Source organism: Lygodium microphyllum, unplaced genomic scaffold (assembly GCF_053477565.2).
Source record: "Lygodium microphyllum isolate KBCC unplaced genomic scaffold, Lygodium_microphyllum_v1.1.10 scaffold_89, whole genome shotgun sequence".
In the NCBI taxonomy this organism is placed as follows: Eukaryota; Viridiplantae; Streptophyta; class Polypodiopsida; order Schizaeales; family Lygodiaceae; genus Lygodium; species Lygodium microphyllum.
Genome location: NW_028229572.1, coordinates 423,800 through 431,661, shown reverse-complemented (window position 1 = coordinate 431,661; position 7,862 = coordinate 423,800).

Genomic DNA, 7,862 nt, shown 5'->3' with positions numbered 1-7,862 from the left:
TTCTTAAAATTTTAATTACAAATTATTAGGTTAAAACGATGCATTAATGCAACCCGGACTTCGATACTAGACCGAGGTCTCTAAATGCAAATTCATTTATTAAAAATTAAGGTGATGTGGAGCGCTTTTTTGCCATCATGTGCTCTTGTGACGGCTGGTTCATTGTTATTAAAAATATTAAGGTGCCTTTGAAGTGCACGTAGCGCGTGCTAAGTGAACGGCGGGTTGATTTTAATTAGAAAAAGGTGTATTTAGCGCGAACGCGCGTGCCATGGTGGTGTTTAGGATTCATGTTAAAAATTAAGCGTGAATTTTGGGGTAGCCAAAAAAAAAAAAGAAGAAGGAAAAATACCTGGAAGTGGGTGTATGTGTATGCAATGAATGCGCACGTCTCAATCCCCAAAATGTAGGTCAGCAATCCAAAAAGAAAAACCACGAACTAAAAATAATAGGACACACGACATAGCAAGATTAGTGTCTATGAATTTGTTTGGATGACTGATGGCTTATCTGTTGTTGTTGTTGTTTAAAAAAAAAATATAAATGTTGTGTATTGTTGATTGTGTATTTTGGTTTTGATGTGTTTTTGTTTGTTGTAATGTTTTTTTCCGTGTTTTTGTTGATCTTTGTGGCAAAATTTTGACAATGAAACACATATAAAAATGTTGAAGATTTTCAGCAACAATTCACCACGTGTGACCAAGGTATCTGGATTTTTCGAGATTTTTCAGCTTGTGTTTGGAAGTAAAGAGGATTTTTCAGGAATTTAGGTATTTAATGAAGCATTTTTGCCATAAAATAATAATGGAATAAATTGGCACATCATTTTCAACTTAAGAAATATTCCAAAAATAAGCAAAGAAGTTGATGAAATTTTCAAGAAATGTTTTGCAATTAAATTGGTATTTTTACCAATTTTAATGAATTTTTTCTCATTTTATATGTATTTTTTAAATAATTTTTACTTTTAAAAATTTTTGATTTTTTTGAGATTTTCAATTTGGAAAAATATTTTAATTTACTGCAAAAATATTGGAAAATTTTTAATGATTTTTGTACTTTTTTGGATTTTAATTAATTTTTAATGATTTTTTGAATTTTAAAATATATTTTTAGGGTTTTTCGGGTTTGGAAATTAAAAATTTCGAAATATGTACCCGGGAATGGATTGCGTGTCAACTGCGTGTGAACAGTTGGCTGGTGCACACAACCGCACGGATAAGCTAACGCGCGTCCCCGCGCGTGAACGGCCCCCAAGCGCGCACGAACCCGCACATACGACTCCGCGCATGCAACTCCGCGGACGCACACACCGTGTGTGTGATAGGGAACAGAGAATGGTTTCTGCGGGTTTCGGCGGGTTTCTGCGGGTGTCGCCTTTGTGTGGGTTGGAGGTCTTCTGCAAGGGGTAGGGGAAAGAGGATGTGAAGGGGGGCTTAAGAGGGGGTGACGGGGTTATGGGGTGTGAAGGGGTGCCTATGGGGGGGTGTGGGGTGGGTGGGTATTGGGGTGTGAAGGGGGGCTTATGGGGGCTTGTGGGGTGGGTGGGATTGGGGGCTTGCAAGGGGGTGAAGGGTGGGGTAGGTGCTGTAGAATGGGGGCGGCCCAGGAGTGCCAGGCGGGGCCCCAGGAGCGCGGGCAGCGTGGCAAGGTGGCGGCACAGGAGTGCCAAGGGCAGCAGCGTGGCGAGGTGGCGGGGTCCAGGCGATGCCAGGCGGGTAAGGCGATGCCAGGCGTGTAAGGCGGAGGCGCGGGAGCAGACGGAGAGGCCGAGCGGGGAGAGGGGCGCCGTGAAGATGAGGGCCGCTGAGGGGAGGGAGGGGAAGGAGGAGTGCTGTTGGGCGAAGGCGGAGACGACAGAGGAGGAAGAAGATGGAGAAGAGGAGGAAGGGAGAGAGGGGTGGTGGGAGGGAGGATGAAGGGAGAAGAAGGAAGAATGGAGGGGAGACGCAGGTAGGGAGATGGGGAGGGAGGTGGTTGGGGGGAAGGGTGTCGGGGAGAGAGAAAGGGAGGTGGGGGGAATAGGGGAGGGTGCCCGTGGGGGGAGGGAGATAATAAATAGTTTTTTTTAAAGAAATAAAAATTGTTTTGTTTGGTAAAATAAGAAAGAGATTAAATAAAAGAAAGGCGTGCCCCCGTCCCGCGCGGGTGTAAGGGGCGGGGTAAAAAAATTTGCCGTGACGGGATCGGAATGGCGCCGGGATGTCGGTACGGGGCATGCATACGCGATCGGGGCGTGTGGAGATGTGTAAAATCGAAAACGGGCGCGTTCACGTGCAGGATGAGTCGCGCGAGACACATAAAAACAAGGAAAAATTAATATCTCACAATCCCGGCATCAAAACGAAATGATGTAAAAACAAAAATTGGGCAAGACGGCAAGTGAAAGACAAAGGAAATGTGCAAAGGGGGGTTCCGGGGGAAAGACAGGGCGTTCACATGCAAAAAACACTAAAAACGGGTCCAAAAACGCAAACGAAAATTAATATCAAAAGATCCGTGCATCGAGACGAAGTGTGGGAAAAAGGAAAAATGTGGAGAAGCACGTGCCCGACAATCCTATCATGTCAAAACATAGTTCCGACTGAGATAAGACGCGTTCACATGGAAAAAACCCAAAAAACAGACCCGAAAATGGAATCGAAAATTAATATTGGATGAACCGCTTGTCGGAATGACATGCATTAAGAAGGAAAAATGTCCACAGGAAGGGGTGGCACAGAGTTGTCAGGTTAGAATGTAGTTTCGGCAGAAGTAGGAGGGGTTCACATGTGAAAAACACCAAAAATACACCCGAAAACACACGGAAAAATTATTAACTAAAAATATGGCTGTCGGAATAGGGTGGAAAAAGAAGGAAAGATGTGAGGAAAGATGGGCGGGACATGGCCATCACATCAAACTAGAATTTTGATGAAAATAGGGCAGGTTCACATGGAAAAATGTCAAAAAGACGTACAAAAAAGTCTCGAGAAATCGCAAAAATTAATATTGGACAAACCATGCATCGGAAGGACACGGAGTAAAAAGGAACAATGTTAGGGAGAAAGTGTTTGGCAGGGCTATGATGTCAGATCACGGTTCCGAAATAAGAAAAATGCGTTCACATGGAAAACCGGCTAATGTGCGCAAAATGCGTCAAAAATTAATAACTCGAGAACCGGATGTCGAAACAGGGATTGGTAAAAAGGAAAATTGGACAGTTCAAAGGGACGAACAGGGCTATAAGGTTGGATGTGGATTTCGGTGAACATAGGGTGCGTGCACATGGCAGGACAACAAAATCAGGGAATGAAGGAAAACGACAAGGGAACAGCCCCGAGGGTGGGTGAAAAGGAAACGGGTGGGTGAGGAAGGGACCCCAGCAGGGTAAAAGCAAGTCATGGCATAGAGGCATTAGCAGGTTGAGGCATATGTAGAGGGGTATGCAATGTAGACACGTAGGGACGCGTCCATGCACTTAAAACTTTAATGGATAGGGCTGACCGAGCAACAGGGACCTAGGACCACTCAATAGACCAACCGCTAACGTCCCCACACTTAAAACATGATCGTCACTGACAACAAAAGGTGTAGGGTTAGAAAAACTTGACCCATATTGTCGAGAATCAAGGTTGAATGTCGATGGCACATCCACTGTTGGTGTCGGCTGCAGGAGGTACCAAGGCATCTTCACAACACATGTCCAATGTGGTAGGGACCACGCGGCAACACCCAGGGAGATAGCTGAGGGAAGGAATCGTAGGAAATTTGTCGATGACGAGGAATGTTGCACTCAACGCACAATCACTCATATGGAATGAAAGAGCAGTCACTCGCCCCATGACTAATATCACTCGAGGAAACAAGATGAAAACCCATGTCTCACACCTCGGTTTAGGAAGCGACAAAGGAATGGTGCAGAGGGAGTATGCCAGGGTGCACAGCTGATGGTGCATCAATGTGTCCAACCCGTGCTGGCATAGGTGCAAGGAGGAAGGCAAGGGAGCCTTGCAGTGCGGTGTACAGAACAGGGTGACGTATCCTGTGATGACAGTAGAGACCCACCTCGTGGGTACATAGAGAAACGGGAACATACATGACTCCAAGTGTCGTAACGTCCCTCAAATCTCGCCTCTCAATAAGTGATTGAGAAAACACCAGTCACACTCAGTCCACCCTCTATCTCACGCTCTGCTGAAAGACACAGAGGGCAGCCCTTTCCTGAACCCCATTGATGTAATCCTCACAGTCACTTGTGCAAAGGTTGTATGCCTTGTGCGCATTTGATGGTGCAACTGTGCATCCCGCCCTGTGCCGGCATACGATGCAAGAAGGAAGGCTAGGGAGCCTTATAGTGAAGTGCACAGAAACAAATTGTGCTTTGTGCATTGAGAGGCCCATCCCGTGCGTGCAACACTTCATTCACACTTCTCACCTCTAATTTGATTTGAAAGGAAAAGATTGGTCACTCGCCCACTCTCTGTCTCATGCTTTGATAGATACAGAGGGCAACCATACTCACAACCCCATCCTGTTAGGATGAAAGCTAGTGTCACTCGATTGTTTGTCGATGAAGATCGCGTCGTCGGTTGTTGAAGAGGCATACCCAGGGAGGTAGCCATCAGATCGAACGTTGTGTTGGATAGGACATGTCGTCTGCTAGAGGACAATTAGACGCTCTGCAGAGAGACCCAAGACACATCGTACCAAGGGAGGTAGCTTCAGAAATGGATCCTAGGGATGTCAATTGATGAATCCACTTTTTGGACTGCTGGGTGTTGCCACCTTTTCCACAGCTAGCTTCTCGCCCAAGGGTGTTAATCACATTTTCTTGGAACGAGGCCTGCTATGACAGGGAATTTCTTCATTTCTCCCATAATAGTTTTTTTTTCTTTATTTTTTTCTTTGTTTTTTTGTTTTGTTTTCTTTTTTCTTGTTTATGTTGTTTTTTTTTCTCTCCTATTCCCGAGGGTGTCTCCACCTTTTCTCGAAGAATAGGTCGGCATGACAGGGACCGAAGTCCTTTTCTCCGATAACCGATATGTATATATATTTTTCTCTTTTTTTTCCAAATTAAGCAAGGGAATGGTGGAAATACCATTTGTCAGAACCAAGCTCGCCACTGCTAGTGGAAAATAGAGGATAAGAGATCAAGGCTGGAAGGTGGGGCTGAGGGGACAGAGGGTTGTGTCCACCTCATCAGGAGTGGCTCAAGAACGGCTATCAGAAGTAGAATCATAAGAGTTGCAGTGCCACGCCAACGGGGGAAAGGATCGGGTGATCGTGATTGTCAAGAGAGGGAAGTACTTCTTCAGGCGATATCCATTGATCAGGAAGGGATCATCAGAGGCATCAACGATTTGCACTTGGACAGAGCCATTAGGGTTAACAGCAAGTACCTTATATGGGCCCATCCACCACTGTTGAAGCTTGCCAGGAAACTTGCCAAATCGTGAATCATAGGCTAGGACCAAATCACCTTCTTTGAACTCCTTGTGCGCTTGATGAAGCTATCATGGTAAGCCTTACATCGAGCTTGCGTGGCTTCCATGCACTGTAGAGCCATCCTGCGAGTTTCGTCCAAACATTCCAGGTGCAGAAGATGGCGTTGCAGTGAATCATCGTCCCCCAAACGCTCTTTAATAGCCACTCGCAAAGGGGGCAATTCCAGTTCAACAGGAAAAACAACTTTTGTACCATACACCAACTGGAAGGGTGTCTGTCCTGTTGCTGCTTTATGGGAGGTTCTGTATGCCTAGAGGGCCTCTGTAAGTCAATCATCCCAATCACAACGATGTGCAGCAATCGTCCTTGTCAGAATCGAGCAGAGGATGCGATTGGTGACTTCAACTTGGCCATTGGCTCTGGGGTAGTAAGGAGTGGACTTGCGATGGCAGATCTTATACAGCTCTGTCAACTCTTCCATGACTTTATTAATGAAATGAGTGCCTCTGTCACTTACCAGCTCTAGGGGACTGCCAAAACGGGTGATGATATTCTCGTACATGGACAGGGCCACGCTGTTACCATCGTCCTGCTTTAGGGCTTTAGCTTCACACCACTTTGTGACATAATACGTACATACCAAGATGTATCTATTCTGTTTTCTTCTGGTGGGTGGATCAATTGGGCCAACGAAGTCGATGCCCCACTTCTCGAAAGGCTTCAAGGGAAGGATAGGTTGCAGTGGCATGGCACTGGTCTTGGTAGGTTTCCCCATTCTCTGACAGGCATCACATCTCTTACAGTAATCATAGGCATCCTTATGGAGGGTCGGCTACCAGTAACCTGCTAACAAAGCTTTCCTGGCTGTAGCTTCTCCTGCACCTCAGAGTGCTAGGTAGGGTTTAGCTACGTTAAAAATTCTGCCTAGTATCGCACTTGGGATGTCAAGTTAAGAATTTTGATCCCAAGGTCCTACCACATTCACGGAATGTTAGGGTTAGTTAGACACCCATACAATAATGATCTAGGGTTTTTACCCTAGGATAAATTGGCCTAATACTAGACTTTCGATCAAGTTTAGAAACCCTAGGGCCAAACGTTGTTGGCCTAGTATGGTTAGGGTGGGGTTAGGTCAAAAGACATCCCAAACCCTACATCTTGATCAAGTGTATTTCTTGACCAAGAAACACCGTTTGATGGGAGAAATGATCCCACAAGTTAGATGCGACACTTGTGCAACAAGTTGCAATGTCGCATGGCTTTGTGTTTAAATCACAAGATAGATTTGCCACTCCTTGGAACAAGGTTGGCAGGTTATCAATCAAGGTCTTGAAACCTTTACCTTGATAGTCCGACGGTGTCTGAATCACCGAGAACTTGCGATTCGGCCCTTTCTTGTGTAAAGCGGCATGGACTGTCGCTCTTTCGAATTCCGCTTCCATGGTCGAATCTTCTTCTTCTCCTTCTTCACACATTTGCCTATTGGCAATGCAGGCGGTTCTTCCTCTTCCTTGGGTAGCCGCTCCTTGACCACGGTCTGTTCCTTGGAAAGGCGCTTGGCGATGTCCTCCACCAAGCTTGGGACATTGCCTCTTGAAGTGACCGGGTTCGTTGCAGTGGAAACAATGGAGGTTTTGGCTATTACTTTGAGTAGGAACAAAGTTGTTGACGTTATTCGTCCTTGCTTTCTTTCTTTATCCCTGATTATGACCTTGAACTCTCTTCATTTAAGGTCTGAATGCTCCTCTGTTCAGGTCCTTATAAGACCAAGTTTTGTTACCCCTTGGTCTAGCTTGCACCTCCTGAATTATAGGCGCCACTCGAATGAGTGCATCCTGAAGATCTGATGGACGCATAGATTCGAGATGGTTATTTACTAGTGGATTTAAACCCGCACAAAATTTGGACACCTGCTATGTCATGTCCATCTGTGGCGCATACTTTAAAAGTGAGACGAATTAAGAGTAGTATGCGCCAAGAGTAAGTCCTAGCTGTTTCAACTCATAGAACTCATTCATTTTCTGCGTGCGATATGCAAATGGTAAGTATCTTCCCTGCACGGCTTTCTTCAGCTTCTCCCAGGTAACGGATCCCTCTGTGATCCCTTGATCCCTGCACCATTGCTTCCACCAAAGTCTGGCTTCGCCGGTGAGTTTTAACTTGGTGAGCATAGCCTGATTGGCGGGTGTAGTATCGGCTGCTTCGAAGTAATCCTCCATGGATTCAATCCAAATTTCAGCATCAGCTTGGATGAATCTTCCTCTCCCGTCAAACTTGGGTGGCTTAATCTGCTTAAGAAGGAACTTCTTCTCCTGGATTACAGTAGTATTTGATGTAGGAGGCGAATTAGGAACCTGTACTTGGGGTTGTGCCTGAATAAAGGTTTTCTTAATGTTATTATACGATAATCGACGTTAGCTTATATTACATCTTTA